The sequence below is a fragment of the Dermacentor silvarum genome, chromosome 9 (genome assembly GCF_013339745.2).
Source record: "Dermacentor silvarum isolate Dsil-2018 chromosome 9, BIME_Dsil_1.4, whole genome shotgun sequence".
In the NCBI taxonomy this organism is placed as follows: domain Eukaryota; kingdom Metazoa; phylum Arthropoda; class Arachnida; order Ixodida; family Ixodidae; genus Dermacentor; species Dermacentor silvarum.
In genome coordinates this window covers 20,692,016-20,708,308 of record NC_051162.1, presented here as the reverse complement: position 1 = coordinate 20,708,308, position 16,293 = coordinate 20,692,016, and the positions used below count along the sequence as shown (strand labels likewise).

The following is a 16,293-nucleotide window of genomic DNA, read 5'->3' as shown; positions in this document are numbered from 1 at the left end:
AAAAGAAGAAAAGAAAAAGACGACAAGAAGAGGAACTCCCTTGCTGTATATCTTGATAGCTAGACTAGCGAGATAGACTGGATGATTTACAAAGTCACTGACAGTGGTTCATTTAGCCATTGTAAAACATAAACCGCACCTCCACTACAGCGTGCCTCATAATGATATCGTGGTTCTCGCACGTCAATGCTGAGAATTTGATAATTTTTTACAGCTCAATATTACAGTGCTATCTCACCTTATCCAGAACAACGACAACATGCTCACAACAAGACCGAAATGTAACCCCGGTGACTGCTACTTAGTGATACCACTTACTTTCCACGAAAACAAATAAAATTACACAATAAAACATGACCAGAAAAAAATTTTGCGTCGGCCGGGAATCGAACCCGGGTCAACTGCTTGGAAGGCAGCTATGCTAACCACTATACCACCGACGCCACCGTTGTACGACTTCACGGCAAAGGCTTATATAGGTTGGATATATTTAGAGCTACAGTGGGAGGAGACCTTCTCCGTAGGCGAGAGAAAGAGGAAGCAGGTCGGCGCCATAAAAAGGACCGACTCGGCCGAAATGACGCCGCAGCAATGCAACAGGCACTTGTTACAATGCACGCTGCGTGCATTGCGACTGTCTTGTTCGTTCCATTTTGTTATCGCAGTGGGGTGTACAGCTGGACAATGAAATAAGCGATGGGCCTTGCAAACAAGGTCTTCGCTTGTGCGCGCGAGCTTGAGCGTTAACACTGGTTTGTTTTTTTACTCCCATCGTAGAATTGTTGAACAGCCTTCGCAGCTTGCACCAAAAAGCGAGTAACTGCGCAAGACAATATAAAGAAAAGGTCGCAGTTTCCCCCGAAAGGCGAAGAATCGATTGCGATAACAAATTAGTAGGCAAGTATACTAAGTATAGTAGCTTTATCGGCCGTGTAAACTCGGAAACATTCGCTTACGAACTAAATTAGCAAGCACGGTGTCACACGCGCACAGGTAAACGTGAACACATCTAGCTCGATGACCGCGGAAGCTCGCTGTCAAAACGCTGGAGTGAGGAGGCGCGGCGGCAGCCGCGAGAGAATTGACTTTCGTGCCATCTGTCGCTTCAGAGCAAACTAACCGTCGAAAGCACAGCGCGTACGAAGCTACCGGCACTAGTTGCACTTTGTCCCATCGCAGATCGCTTCAAAGATGAAGCCCGCGCGGTCGCGAACTTTTTACACGTCGCAGATCGCTTTCAAGATACGGCGTCCACGTGACCGCGCCGTAAGCAGCGGCCACCGCACTACAGCACGCTCCCCCCCTCCCCTCACCCCTCACCTCCTCCCCGTGCCTGACGCACGACAGAAGAAGTGCACTTCCGCCCCGCCTTTCTCACTCGCGCGCGCGAGATTGAACCGCGATCGTCGGCTGACCCTCGCAAGCTTTCACTCGCACATACAGAGTACGGCGCGCGGCGACGATGTTACCGCGGTTGGACTTTATACGAAACCTCAAAGCGGTGTCCACGACCACGGTGATGTCAGAAATGCGCTGGGAGTGTCCATATAGTTGATATTGCAATAAAAACAGGACATATCGAAGGAAGTGGACGAAGCGCTGACTATCAAGCAATTTTCGTTGAGCACACAGAAAACACACAGGTGAGTGCAAATAAAAGGACAGGACAGAAAAGGTAACATACATGGCAAAGAGGTAATGCATGTTTTGAAAAGCAAGATCTCCTAAATTACTGAATGAGGATCATCGTCAACGTGCAACAATCGCGATTTCCTTGGTGAGGAGTGATATCCACGGCACTCACGCACGTGCCACCTTTTCCGTCGATGCAGAAAGCCTCATGTATCTCACGGGGACGTTGCTCTCGATAATGTCTTAGTACTTTGCAATGGTTAAATAAAGCCTTACAACCACAAAGGGAGCATTGCGTTGCTATGTGGCTGCCTACACTTTCCTTTAATAAACTGGGATGCTCTTTCATGCGATCATTGACACAGCGGGCCAGTTTGGCCGCTGTAGCAAGGAAGCATGAAACGGGAATTTCATCTACGACACTGTGGCAGCAATCAACAAATCTTGTTGCATTTTTCTTATCACACATGCGTAGTCCCGTGTCAGCTCTCGTCACTTATTGCACAGAGTGACATTTTATTTTTCTTTCCGAAAAAAAACAACTCTAATGCCTGCCTTGTCGTCTACCTTTTTTATTCAATTATACTCTCGATGCAAATAATACTCAATACCTCCTCGCTCGGTGACTGCCTCAGAAAAAAATTTCAATTGAACGAAGGCAAGCGTAGTCAGCCACGTATCAGCGTATTGCTCCCAACATGATTGACAGTTTTCATTTAATCACTGCAATGTACTAAGGCTTTGTCGGGATCAGTGTGCACATGAGATATATGAGGCTTTCGGCATCGATGGAAAAGGTGACATGTGCGCGAGTTTATCGTCGGTATCGCTCCTCTCCAAGTAACTCGCGTTTCTTGAAACCTTGATGATGGCGCTCATTTAGAGTTCTTAATGCGAATGGCATTCTTTGCTTACTTCAGCCGTTTTGAGCCAATCATCTATCTATCTCTGTCTATCTATCTATCGATCTATCTATCTGTCATATACACCTCTTACGCCGACCCCGTGGCCCAAGTTGTCTTCCTGCTTGGGTCACTAGGCATGTGCCCCTGGTTTTGATGCCATCCTGGTCGTTCCGGCCTCGTCATTCCAGCTTCGTGGTGTCTTACTCTCGTCATGCTGTCGTCATCATGCCTTCTACTCGGACCCAGGAGTCCATGTTGTGCAATAGCATGGGTCCCCAGGTATGTGTTCGGGAATCGTGATGCCGGGGTGGTTGTTGCAACGCCATTATTCCAGTTTTGACCACCGACTCTCGTCATGTCGTCGTCGTCACGCGTTCGTCTTATCAGTGTGATCACTTCAGTAACGTCATTGCATCGACGTCAGTCTTGCTTCGTTATTGCATTTAATTATAGTCATCATTCAATTGTAATTACACCGGGTTTGTTTGGTCATCCCGCTTCCCTCATGCCGTCGTCGTCACGCCACTGTCGCGATACAGTCATCGTCACACAATTGTCATCCGACACTCCGCATCATCCTATTGTCCTCCTGCCGCTGTCATGAAATCGTCGTCACTGCATCGACGTCATAGAGTCGTCGTCATGCATTCATCGCCATACAGTCGTCGGGATGCCGTCGCGGTCGTTCCGTCGTCATCACTGTGCATTGTAACTTCGACGTCCGGCTCTCGCCCTGCTGTCGTCGTACCTTTGTATGGAAAACACCGGTCTGCTATAACTCGCCATTAATTGATCCAAGCACGAAACATTGCGTTTGAGCCGCCACAACGCCTACAGCTGGCACGCATTCCCTTCTACGTTCTTGCACCGAATGCCAAACTGGTCAAATGCTTTGCATGCGTGCCTATATTCATCGTCGTATATAGGAAAAACATACTGGCATTGTCAGCTATGGTCTATTACTTCACTTAAGTTTTACTGGGCCTAGCAGCGATTGAAACAGGTGTGAGGGTGGTGAGTAAAACGAAAATTGATGTCTTCTTCGTTGAAACGCCGCCACGACACGCAAGCACGAATGCTTATTGTTTGAAAGAATCAGTAAAATCTGGTTACTTTGCTTGCTTACTCGTACGCACAAGAACCTTTCTGCAACTGGGGCAGCGGAGGGGGGGGGTTTGCTGCGTTGCCCACCTCTGGAAAATTTGTTGCGGGCGCCCTTATGGAGGCATAGCAGTTCTGAGGAGGTGGTGAGACATGCAAGTTTGTAATATCGCCAGAAGTATGGTAAAGATGTTATGTTACACAACATTTAGACTTCTTTCGCGCAATTGTGAACAAATTGTCACGAGACTGCGAGAAATTTTACAAAGGCGACGTAGTGGCAGTATTTCGGAGCCGCATGAAGTGTTGGGCATTGCGGTGACTATTTCGTTCTAAAAAAGGCCGGTGCTCCTTCATAATGTTTTCACTAGTTGAGCAGTTCTTAAAGACCAGCCGATTGAAAGCATTATCAGCGATACCTTCCAAGGCCTGGCGTACTTTGTCCGCCTCGGTCATGTAGGTATCAACTCAGCGGCAAAGCGCGATAAGGACAAGTATGTACGACACGTATGACTCCGTGGGAGTTTCAGTCCGACAGCAGACGTCTTCTGAAGTGGCACGCTCGGGACCAATAGGTTCGCCAAATAGGTCACGGAGCTTCTGCTTGCATAGATCCCAGCTGGTCAGCTGTGCTTCGTGAGTGTAAACCCAGACGCGCGCTGTCCCGCTGAGGTAGACAGTGTCATTGGCGAGTGTCACTGTCAGGTCTCACATACACGTAATTGCAACGCGCTCGCAATTTCAATGCCAGACATCAAAGTCGATGCTGTCGGTGCCACAAAAGGCGCCAGGATTGCGGGGTTGGATCAAGATGACCGGCTAGGGTGATGGTGTTGCGCTTGAAGCATCGTCGCCATCTGCTGGCATGGTGGAGCACGTCCACTTGGTGGAACACGTCTGCTTGGTGGAACACGTCCACTTGGCGGAGCATGTCCGCTGCGGAGTTCTGTCTTGCGTACTTCCCAGCACCTCCACCGAAATGCCACGGGTAGATATATAAAGAGAAGTGTATTTACAAAATATCTTTATCGAGCTACCATACAGCGAAATTGTTGGAAAAGAGAATCCTTATAATCGTTGTTCTCTTTCACCCAGTGATCAACGTTGTATTTGTGAGATTGCTCGCAGTCTCGTGAAAATGTTTTATAAAACCGTTGCGTTGCTTCATGCCACTTGCTCTGTTCTGCAGCTTGCGGAAAGAAAACCACATGGTACAAACAATCAGTAACCTGTAGTGGGTTTTACAACATAACTTATACTAGGCCATTGCATGAGCTTTACTCTTAGGAAGTACTTGTCTGGTTTTCATGCGAACCTGTTCGTACATTGCTATGAAAACCGCACCATACTGACTTAGAGATCGTCAAAAGGTCAATGCTTTAATCTTAGCAACTGATTCCATATGCTTATAGCATCCCAGCTTCATTATCTCCTCTTCCCCTTCCCCAGTTATGCAGCCACGACGTGACTGGCTACAGCAATCTTCTTCTCGTGGTACTTTATATAAGCGTTATCTACATCTACCCCTTTCAAGGAGAAAAAATCAATAAATAACCGGAATCTATGTTGCTATAAGCTAGCCCCCCTCACCGCTGTTCACAGCCCCGAAAGTTGCGAGACACGCCACGGTGTAGCGGCCGGGTGCCAAAATCGAGCCGCTTTGCAGACGATGTTTGCATGCCTCAGAGCTGAGAAATGGCTTTGCCCGAGATAACCGGTCCGATTCTGCATGGCGACGTGCTCGCCAGCAAAGCACGGCGTGCCTACTGCACATTTCAAGCTTGGTACATTGTAGGCAGCGGGGCACAACACACCGAGGTCGGTGAGAAATTGATATCGAATGCTGTTTTATACTCTCTCCATTTTTATTTGTTTATTGAAGTTGTTTCTTGCTCTTATGCCTCGGAATTCCGCGGACATCTGCATCGGCGAGAAGCAGCAACTGTGTTCGCCACCACCGAGAGATCGAGACGCGCTTAAGTGAACCAGGATTCGCTGCTTCGGTTTGGCTTTTCTAGGGCTAAGACTGCGCATCTGTACCTGTTTCTTTTTTTTTTTTTGTCACTAGGTCAATGCTGACGCGACTATTAGCCGTATGGTGGATGGAATAAATTCCTCCAGAATGCTAAGTGCTAGCGCAGAAGAAAGCGCAAAAGAGCATAAAGGAAAGCATACTCGCGTTCGTTTCCCTTCGAATGCCGGGCTTTTGATCAGATGCGATAAGCAAAGCGCGTTTAATAACATCGCTAGGAGTTGGTTCACGGTCACCTTCTGGACGGAAGCGTGAGCGAATTTCGTATCTTTGGGCAAGAGATTTTCCGCCGCTAACGTGAACTTTGGAAGACAGTACTAACACCTTACAAGCACTTCCACTACCGAATGATGTGCCCGTTTATAGGAATAGTTGACCCTATGTTATTTTGTCGGGCGGACGAATTGAACGAGCGCTTGTAGACAAAATGAAATTGTTTGTTAACAGGGCACTTTTGTAATCGGAGCACGAATGATATAGAAACTAATTATGGGTTTGCCGTCTGAAAGCATACTCGAGGCCCTTGTGGTCACCTGCGTTTTTTAACGTGCTCATAAAACGGAATACACAGCCATTTTCGCACTTTGCTCCCATCAAAGTGCTGCCAGCAATGTCGCGAAACAAACCCGCGACCTCGAGCTCAGCGGTACAACACAGCCACCGAGACATCGCGGCATGTCAGGAACGGCAAATAAGCAAGCGTAAAGCGGCCTGGAAGAGTAAGTCTCTAGAGCTTCTACTGACATGCAAGTTTCGAAGAATTCAGATAACGCTTTTTCTAATAACCTATCTGCCTCGTCAAATTTAAATAAAATAGAGTTCTCAAAGAATACTTGGTCAGTCTAACTTAAATTAGTGGTCCTGTATGTTCGACAAACATTCTGGCTGTCCTATGGGCACCCTGCGCTAAAGCTTGGCAGAGTAGACAGCAGCGCGAGAACACACAGCCTAGCGAGTGGGCGAAGCAAAACTGGAGGGATGCTGCATATAACCGCCGTGACACTTTGCATCGCTTATCACGGGGCAAGAGTGTCCGAGCTGTGAAAACGTCGAAAGTGCGCATGCGCAGGGCACAACACTCAGACGAGCGACGAAATGACCGCTATCATTCGGAATGGCGTATCATTTTCCTCACCTCTCTAGCGGCCGGTGTCGGCGACGCTGGGGTGAAAATAAAAACGTCGTAGTGCCCTCTGAATAGTGCAGGGTGCTCATAGCAGCTCGCGGGTGAATGCAAGCAAAATCTGTTGTTCGGGGTGAACGGGTACTCACTCTCACCTCAGCATAAAAAGGAATTCCAACATTTCTTCTTCACGCGCTCATCGAGTACAAAAATTATTGGCATATTGTTAGGGTCATTCCCAGGAAGATTTGTTTTGATGAAAAAAAAATCTTTTACAAATTTAAATACATCATATTTCCAATTATAAGCAAAGGGGCATAATGAAAACATCTAGGTGGTTTTGTCTGTGTTTTTTCCTGTGGTTCCAAATATAGACTCCAAATAAGCCTATCTATGGTGGGACTGGCGAGGTGGTGGGAGGGCATCCGGGCAAAGTGCCTGACGTGTGATGTATTGTCTCGACGGCGATGAGCGTCGTAATGGTAACGTCCTGAGTAGCGTCATAGTTTCAGCCGTTGACGCGCTGCATGGTATTCCAATGTGTATCTAAAGATTTTGTGCTTGAATGCTCTGCATTTTTACTCAAGTTAGTGTTGCAGGTGTTGGATATACCAGGTTGGCTGTAGCGTAGGAATCCTACAATCAACACTCCGTACAACTGTGTTATGGATCGAGTGTGTGGAGACTCCCCGGTTCTTTCCTGCGAGGAACTTGATCAGATGACCAATAGCAATCAGCCGCTTTTTCATGTGGTTCACTCGAGGGGTCCAGTACAAGTCTCGGTCAATCACAACTCCCAAGAACCTGTGACTTCTGCTCGACGATGTCACTTGTTCACTGAGTAATATGCCGTATACACACACTGGCTTACGGGTAAGTGCCGCCACTGCACACTTCTCCCATGACACCTTTATGCCCTTGTTTACGAAGGTAGCATGATGTCAAGGAGGCTGCATTCTGAAGTCGAGCTCGAAGCTGAAGCCGTGTCACAATCAACGAGTCGTCTGCATAGATGGTAAGTCGGCGAAGGTAGGAAGCGATTGCGCTCAATAAACACACGCTGTCAACGACCTAGGTTCTGTACATGATGATGGCAGCAGTCAGAACTTGTGGACGTCGCACGATATCCCGCAGGGGTGAAAGCCAAACATAGTAATTAGTGCGTAATGCCACTATAAATCCCGCAGAAGCTGAGTCATCGACGTAGCAGCACACGTTCATTTAGGCTTGCGAAATCGGCGAGTGTTCTTCTAAAGCCGGCAATAAAATACTAGAGGAGCAGCTGACAACGCCTCTGGTTGCCGGCATCTTGCGATTACATTAAAAAACAATTGCTCGTAGTCAAATTTCACTTTTTTCGTCATGTGGCTTTACGTGGTGAATTTTTAAAAGCTAAACGTTCGAAATTAAAAGTACAGTAAAGGAGTCCTATTGTGACGCTGACACACGATGCATGCTCTATTTTGAGCATACGTTTATAGTAAATGGATACTTCGATGGCGCGATCGCGGAGTGTCAATACCTTTGTAGTTTGCTCTTCATTCCCACTCTCTGATTTTGTGTAGTTTATGAAGGGGGTGCAAGTACCATTAGGACCTTCTTTTGCAGGCACTCAGAGAAGTGGGCGCATTTGTCCAATTTTGGTGAGCGCGGCCCGGAACCAAGTTAGGTAGCTTCGTGCCTTCGTGGAGCGAGAATGCCGCACGTGATCAGGCGGGAAAAGGTATTGAAGTGACTCATGCATACTCCTGTGAGAGCTGCAGATAGCTGCTTTAAATGATCCCGAGTGCGCTTATCTGGGGAGTTCTGGAAGCGGCATGCCGGCTAATGGAAGGAAGGGGGAAATAAATGCTCCCGAGAATGTCTTTTCAGTGTTTTGGTGTGCATGCCCGATAAGGTAGATGCACGCTTCGTGCAAGGGTTTTATAACAGGTGTAGATATCGTATCCTATAAGCTGTAATGCCCGCCTGGTCTTCACACCAGAAGGCGACGAAGGCGCTACTGAATTTCCTCCGGTCAACCGACCTGTTTGAACGACTGTGACACTCCCGCGTTTCTTTGTGTGTGTGCTTGTGTGTGTGTTTTCATCTCACTCTCATTCTATGTATTTGCAATTCTTGTCTTGATGCTTCTGTCTCCCCTTTCCTCTTCCCCAGTACACAGTAGCAAACTGGATATCTTAATGTTAACCTCCCTGCCATTCACATTTCATTTATCTTTCCCTCTGTAGAATGCAATTGAACGCGTTGTAAATATGAATAGCGCCTGTGCAAGAAACAACAATATTCGCGATTGCGTATCCTGGTGACCACACCTAAAAACACTTATGAAGAAAACGAAGGGAGATGTTAACCGGAAAAGTGTCTGGTTGGCTACCGCACGGGAATAGAAAAAATTTGTCGGCCCTTCCACTCCGTGAAGATGGTTAACCAGCAAAGCTGAAAGGTGCGGCTCCATTGTTTATCACTGGGTTAATTCCGAGGGTTCAGTAATGCATTTCTCAGTTATGAGGTTACACGCACGTTCGGCTCCGACGGAGAGAACGGTGTTACTGGCGGTGTGCCCGCAGTCCGCCGTCGTCGCTTGCGTTCGATGTCTCGAGTTTGCTCGGCGGCGTGGTTAGCATTCGCCCGCCATTGCCACTTGCAATTATTTGAAATGAAATTGCTTCAAAATTAAATCTATCGGTTACGTAAGATAATGAATGGCTTATACCCCCTTAAGCAATGGCTCATACCCCCGTAAAGGCGGCTTCTCCATTACGACGAAAGAAGAGAAGTGAAATTCTACACTGGAATGATGAGCGGCAACGCAGCCAGCTGTGGAAGAAGACGACGACGACAAACGCGGGAGCAGTGGCACAAGTGCGTGCCGAGCACGAGCACGAGGGCAACTCGAGAGGCGCCAACGAGCCAGCTGCGGAGGTAGACGACGACGCTCGAGCCAATGCCGATGATGATGGTTTTCTGTACACAGGCGATTATGCCTAGCCACATAAGATTTCGCCTAGCCATATAAAGCTTCGCTTTAAGAAATAAAGACAGGAAGGAAAGGCCATCTCAAGTAGGAAACTCAAGATCCAGTCCACGACCGTCCAGAGGGCTCGTGAAAGAACGGATGGGCTTGGCCTCCCAATTCCGACATCGGAGCAGCCAGTGGCGAGCCGGGTGAGTCAACGGGTCTCCGCTGGCTAATCCCCCAGGACCTCAATAAAGTTCATTGTCTGTCTGTCAGGAAGGAAAGGATTACAGAAAGAGATCAAGAGAAAGAAAGCAAGAAAGAACGAAAGAAAGAAAGGTGCGGGCAATGCTTTCCCGCGCGCTTTAGCCCCCAAGTAGTGAGAGGTGTTCGTACAGGCAAATCGCTCTTATAAGAAGCACCGTAGCGCATTCAGTGCACTGTGGATCAGTGAGCGATGCGGACGCTGTTCCAGCACCGGCTGCGCGAACAGCTGCCAATTGTAGAGTCGTCGCATGGCGATGAAGAGGGAGTGTCTTTGTCAATGAAATCGATGGCAGTGGCACGATAGGTGGCCGATCTTTTCTTTGCTGCCTCACACATTGGAGGCGTCATTGTCAGTCATTCCAAATTATTTTTCGTAAGCAATAATGAAGGCGACTCCTTACAACTAGCGCTGAATAAAATTACGCGATGGCTTTATTGCTTCAGTTCACAAAAACAAGATCTAATCAAGAAGCATCTGATCATGCAGAGCCACCATATTCGTATGTGAAATTTTAGCATCTGAATTCAAAGTGAGCATTCGATTACATAGAATGCATTCTTTTGTGGTTGACATTGAAGGGCCCCTAAACCACCCAGAGGTCGAAATTTAGTTCTGGCGTTGCACTTGTGCACGAGTCTACAACGAACACGTAGCCGCGAGAATTTTTCGAAATGGTGCCGTAATAGCGGAGTTACGCGCGTTTGATGATCGAAAAACGGCCCTCCCTCGTTTTGCTCTTTCCTTCGCTACTCTCCTCGTTGGCTGGTCTCCCCTCCTCGCCGAGTGCTGCTCGAAATGTCACGTAACAAACGTCATCGCCAACGCGCTTCTCAAAACACTGCCTACTTCCGGTTAAGGCACGTCCACTCTAGCCATGATGCTAGCGGCACATATACGGACGACGAACCGGCCTCTAGTATGCCGCGCGAGAGGTGTCCAAAGTAGACGGCAGTTCGGCCGGCGCCCCGCCCGCTGCACGATCAACAGGCCAATCGACGACCGCGAAGCTGCGCGCCTCCGCCACCGGCAACGAAAACATCGGCTGCAGCTGAGTGCACGGCTACCGACGGGAGACGACCGGCTCGCCTGTGCTCGCATCGCAGCCGACGGCGCCGCTAATATCATCGTATTTTGTAGCGTTAGCTACACTGACCTAGCTAAGCCCGTTTCGCGAGGCACATCAAGAGCCGTGCTGCGCATGCGCAAGGATCATTGATGTCACACGGCTTGCACACCGGAGCCACCGGAGCCGGCACCTCTCGCGCACTCCGCCGCCGCCGCGCGCGACTCACCGCCGCCGGTCTGCGCATTCCAGAGGAGTGACGTCGTAACCGTGGTAGACGCACTGGCGCCGGCACGCGCTCGCTGTGCAGTCGCCGTCTGACACTGCGCTTTAGCCGCTGCGCTTCTGACTGGCGTTTGCCAGTGTGGTATAGCCATGGAGAAGGAGAGCGCAAATGCTGCTCAACAGCGCAGAAGAACGGAGAAGCTTGACTCATCGGATCCCGAAGTAGTTGCCTGGCAATTAGCGGTTGAGCGTAGGAGGAATGAACAGAAGAAGGTTAAACGTGCTGCGGAGACACTGGAGCAAAGGGACGAACGTCTAGCAAAGCGGCGTCGCCAGGAGGCTGAGCGACGTGCCCGACCACCCCTGCAGCAACAGTAAGCATGACAATCAAGCTAATCCTTGACAATCTAGGCAACCAGGAAAGCTAAGAATAATCAGCTGAACGTTTGCTAACGCTACGTATATCCTGGCATAGCCGAGCTAAGCCACTGCAACTTTTTTCTTCTTTGTGTACAATTATTGCGAAGAGCGATAACAACGATTAGAAAATATTGCGGCTTGTGAGTGTCGGTAATTCATTTCGAAGCGCCGTCCGCTTTAGCTTTGAAGGGAACCGGAAAAGGCCTAGCGACGATATCGGCGCCGTCGAGCGATCAGCGGCGGTGAGGCTGCCGCACAAATGAGTCCCGGTCTCATCCTCTCTACGTACGGCAAGGAAATCTCGCCGCTCGCGAGCAAAACCGCTGTCGACCGGCGGCCCGCGAATGGCAAACGGCGTGCGGCGAGTTAGCGTGCCGGTAACGTGGACGTAGACTCGGCGCTTCTCGGCTACCCGCTGTTGCTGCGGTGCCGGCGCGTGTTATGCGAAGCGTGCCGCTATAGACCCTGTGTTGCGCGCACGTCTGGAAAGGCCGACACTGTTCGCACAGTTAATCAGACCGCTAAGCATGACCTTGTTGGAAGACGAGCGATTTGGCACTTGCGTTGCGGGCTGCAATTACCGATGCGCAAGCGCGCATAAGCGAGCAACACGGCGAGGACGAGCAGGGAGCGCGCGTACCTGCTAGCAGACAAACCGGAAGTCGTAAGTTCTTGTTCGACCAATGGACATCGTTTCCACCGTTGACGTCACCAGATTCCCCCTGCTGACATCGTAACGAACGCTGGGGATACCGGAAACGCGAGGGGAGGAGAACGGCATTGTTTTTTTTATTTTGTGGCGCTCTCGCGGCGCGTAGCGCTGCAGCCTTTGGCATCGTTGATCGTGACGGCATGCTGAACTCGATGCGCGTGTTTACTTGAAATGTTCAAAAAATATCTGAGGTGGTTTAGGGGCCCTTTAAGTCAACTGAGCTAGCAACACACCTCCTCGTCGTCGCCTAAGGCCATCTCGAAAAGAAAGAAACTTATTTATAACATCGCTGCGCTTAACGAAACTTTTTTAAGGAATCGGATCCTGAAAATCGTTTTACACCTCTACATTTACCTAAGCAATGGTTAAGATTCTTCCCCGCGTTTTACTTCACACTTGCTGGGCGTGGTACCAGCCCCCTTCCCTCCCCCATCGCATTGTCGCCACCAACGATAAATGACGATGGATGTCAGTGTAACTGAATAGCCCAAATGAACGAACGAAAACTTACGCAGAACAATCTCCTCCACCCCGTAACTCGGTTGCGCGAAGGTACGCGCCGCGGCATCCAGGGAAAATGTACTCGGAGATAGGGGAGATGAGTTGTCTGTATTATAAGAAACCTGCCTTATCGCATCCGGTACAGTAAAGAATCGAATGAAAAATTAGAAATGACGTTTGCGTACTCGCGTTCGGGTGCCTCGAAAAAATAAAGCATGCGTGCAGGTGTGTTTTTTAATGTTTTTTAACAATTGAAAAGGGCGCTAAAATGTCAATCTATTCAAATCTGTTTCTGCTTATTTGCACCACGAGCCTCTACCAATGTAGAAACAATTCTCGGGCCACAGCCACTTCCCTTGACTTGCACGCAATGTCCCAAAAGCCGCCAAAACTCCCCATTTGATATGACATGTGCACATTGATTACGCATAATTAGACCAAACACAAAAAGTATTTCATATTGTACGTTTTTCTTGCCATAACCCTGCTCTTTTGGTCAGAATTATTCGGGCTGCACCAACTTCGCCTTTTTGTCATGCGACGTCACAAAACCGCGAAATCTCCCCACTTCAAACTGACGTGTGAGCATTAAGATGCAACCATATGCCGAACAGTACTGCATTTTATTTCGAAATAGCCGTAGACTGCCCCGTTCCGAAAGGAATAGAGGATGTCTGCCCACCGATCGCTCTGACACTAGACACTCGGAGCTGTCGGGGAGGATGAATTTATTTGCCTCCAACGACCAATTTTTGCGTGGAAGTGTAACTTGGTCGAGCCTTATCGGCATGTTTATGACATCAGTATGCCAACTTTCCTTCGCTAAGGATCCGTTTTAGCTTCTTTTTGAAGTTTCCGTTGCACGCCGCCACTATTTTGTACCAGTCACCGCAGCAATTCAAGTGGAAAGGGGCTAATCTCAGGCGCCGACACCACCTTCCTCATCTGGAGGAAGGTGGTGTAGGTGAGAAGGTGTCCAGATGAGGAAGGTGAGGAGGTGTCCTACCTTCTCACCTTCATCTCGAGGAAGGTGAGAAGGTAGGAGTACACTAGAGTGTACTAGAAAGCGGTTGACTGGGACGAGCTGCTGGGGCTTCACACAAATAACACATATCTGCCCCATCCGGCGCCTTGTACTCAGATTTACGGGAAGTATTGTTATGAAAAAAGCTGCAGCGCAACATTCCTTTCAAATTTCTGCCTTGCTCGCATAACACAATGCGGAGTAACTGATACGGGGTCATTTATTGCGTGTCGAGCTCGAGCGCCGATAATGGTTTTAGTTAGCCATTCTATATGCTATTCTTTGGCTGTAAGCCATACGTCGAATTTTTTTTTCCAGTCGACACTTCAAAAAAGAAAAGAAGGAAAGCCTGCGCGTTAGCATAATTAGTGGCTATATAGTGGATACGGCGTTGCGCTGCTAAACTGGGTCTCGCGGGTTCAATCCAGGTCGCGGAATTTTATGGGAACGAAATGGGAAAAAGACTCGTGTACTTCTATTTATGTGCACGTTAAGGAACCTCCAGGGGCTGAAAACTAAACGGGGGGCCTCATAATCGTATCGTGGTTTTGCCACGTAAAACCAAAGAATTTTTTTAGATTAAAAAAAAGCAGGTGGCTGAGTTCTTCGGCTTTTTCTTTATAGGCGTGCAAACTAGATAAATTATTCGCGAGTCTGATTTCCGACAAATACATGTTACGCTCATTCTATATTTCTTACATAAATGTAATGCCGTTCCCAAATGTATGACCACTCAACTCAGCAGCTTGTATATTATAAATGGCTGCTTTCAGTTATCCGGTGCACTATCATAACGACCATAATGAAACAATTAAGGAACGTCATGTTTCACATACACGTAGAGATATGGGCAGATCTGTTGCGTTCGTTGAAGAATATAAGCGTGGTACCACATGGGGCACCCACTTTTAATGGGTTGCAAACATGGTGAGACGGTCAAAAAAAGTTTTCCTTGTCTGCATCAAGTTAGCAGATTTACAGCCTGCCCCAACGGGGCGTTTATATTGAATGAGAGCTAGGAACTTGTTAAGTAGGACTTATTAACACCCGTGCATTATTTATCTCAGGAACTGCGCATCTGCGCAACAGCCACGACTATCCGGTAGCACAATCATGTGGAATAACAGTCCTCACGTGCATCGGTCACTCATCTTTGAGACTTCAATAGTGCTGTTATGCGTTACATTCGAACGAAACGACTATTCGGCGTCGTACAGTATATAATGACACTTGCATAGTATGTACATTATATATATATATATAATATATATATATATCATGGTTTTGCCTGCTATGCATATTATTTCTGAGAATGAGAGTTTTATGTGCAGTATTCACTAATAAGTGTGTTATTGCAAACACGTGCGCTTATTCCGGTCGGGGAGTTCAATTATTGCATTTAGACTATTTTTTATTTTTTCCCTTACAGTGTACGCGTATATCGTGCATATATATTATATATATATATAGATATATATATATATATTGTGAAAAGAAGACGCGCCCCGTCCAGCGCATCGCGAACGCTCGGCGCCCGCTCTGCTCGCGCTGTTGGTCGCTGGTGTTTGTGGACATGGTGCTCCACGCTGCCTCGCCGGTTCTTGGGACTCGTAGCGTGCTTGACGGACACCGCCAATAACCCTCTTCTCAATTGGTGAGATGCGGGATTTCCCCGCCGCTGCACCCTGGAGCTTTGAACCCGAACGCTTCCGCCCATCATGACCGCCAACACCGACCCGCCGGCGCCTGCGCCCCAGTCCGTCATCTGCACCGGGGTTTCCTCAGCAACGTGATCCGAAGGTCTTCAGCGGTACAGATGAAACGGACGTGGTAGCGACTGCTTTACGGTCGTATGAACGGTGAGCGTGTATAACAAGTGGGGGTGACGTCGAGAAGTTTGAACCAACGTCATATTTTATCTTACTGGCGTTGCCCAACTCTGGTTTCATAACCACGAGGTCGACATCCCGACATGTCCACTTTCATGACGACTTTGACTCAAGTGTTGATCGACCTGCTGTGCGCAATCTACGCGCTGAACAGCGCTTGCGAGCCCGTGCACAACAGACTGGTGAAAATTTCACTAGTTACATTGAAGACGTCGTTGACCTTTGTAAACGTGTCAACGCCGCCATGCCCGAAGCTGATAAAGTTCAGCACATCCTCAAGGGCATCGATGAGGGCGCATTCCAGATGCTTTTGGCAAGGAATCCGCGCACCGTTTCTGAAGTAGTCACGTTATACCAGAGCTACGAAGAGCTGAAGAAGCAACACACCCTGACTCGTCAGCCTCTGTCTACCGCCGACTCGCTAGCGAGTCTGGTTGTC

At 48.5% G+C, this 16,293-nt stretch overlaps 1 non-coding gene across 1 annotated transcript; it reads right to left on the bottom strand.

Moving 5' to 3' along the window:
* Window positions 1–371: 371 nt before the first annotated feature.
* On the bottom strand, window positions 372–443 carry Trnag-ucc (transfer RNA glycine (anticodon UCC)). Its single transcript has one exon. It is a non-coding gene; the product is annotated as a tRNA-Gly (tRNA).
* Between the last annotated feature and the right edge of the window lie 15,850 nt (window positions 444–16,293).